Below are 1,000 nucleotides of genomic sequence, written 5' to 3'. Positions count from 1 at the left end.
TCTATTTCCTTTTACTTTCTTCTTATCCCACTTTGTTTTGCGTCCCTACTTAAAAAGCAAAAACATTTTTTATTGTGAATTAGTCCAAGGTTTTCAGGGCAGAACATGAGTTTTACATTCAACAATTCACGCATATTTTGCCTCAACTTATATCATGCAATCCCTTCCATGTCCTTTCATACATCCTACTTCCTCCCTGCTTTTCTTGTTTCCACTCCTCCTTCCCTAGCCTGCTGAAATCTGTCCTTTGGTAAATGCTGCTCTTTTGATTGCTTGAATGATTTAATATTCCAACATGGGAGTGGCTTCAGTTTCAGATATGAAGAATGACTTAGGACCATGGTCTTGGGTGCCACCAAACTCCTCCTCCACCGCCTCCTCCGCCTCTTCCTCATTCTTCTTCCAGAGCACTTATTAAGTCTTAAGTGAAGCAAGAACAGGACAACAACAGACACGATCATCCAGATGAGGGAGACATTAGCATGAGGTCATAATACCGTCTGAGGGTTTGCTGTGATATAGATCTTTTACAACTACAGGAGAGGTCAAAGAAAAGTGTCTCCTAAATATGGTTGGTGACAGATAACACAACATAGTCACCGCGGGAAGGCCAGATCGGAACCAGGGCCAGTATTGGGACACAAGTATTATATAAGGCAAAGGAGCTTACAATATTTTTCCAATGGTTTCTCAGGGGCAGTCAGGGCATGACTCGTGACATGTGAACCCCCAGTAGGATTTCCCTACCTTGTAATCGCAGATAGTCATGGTTCTGTTTCCCCCTACCTGACAGTCAATGTCATTAAAACTTTGCATTAGACTTGAGCTTCAAACCCATACTAGTATGAAGGGGATATTGAACCTACAGGGAAAGAAAATATAAGAAGGGTTTGGGAGAAGGAGTTTATAAAGGGGTGGGGGAAATAAGAAGGAGAGTACGTCATGAAGTCCAGGAAGGAAAATTATGTTTTGGAAAACATGTATGGTTAAGGAAGCAACT

Source organism: Echinops telfairi, unplaced genomic scaffold (assembly GCF_000313985.2).
Source record: "Echinops telfairi isolate 266 unplaced genomic scaffold, ASM31398v2 ScPeMD7_2;HRSCAF=8, whole genome shotgun sequence".
Classification (NCBI taxonomy): domain Eukaryota; kingdom Metazoa; phylum Chordata; class Mammalia; order Afrosoricida; family Tenrecidae; genus Echinops; species Echinops telfairi.
Note: the sequence above shows the minus strand (reverse complement) of the source record.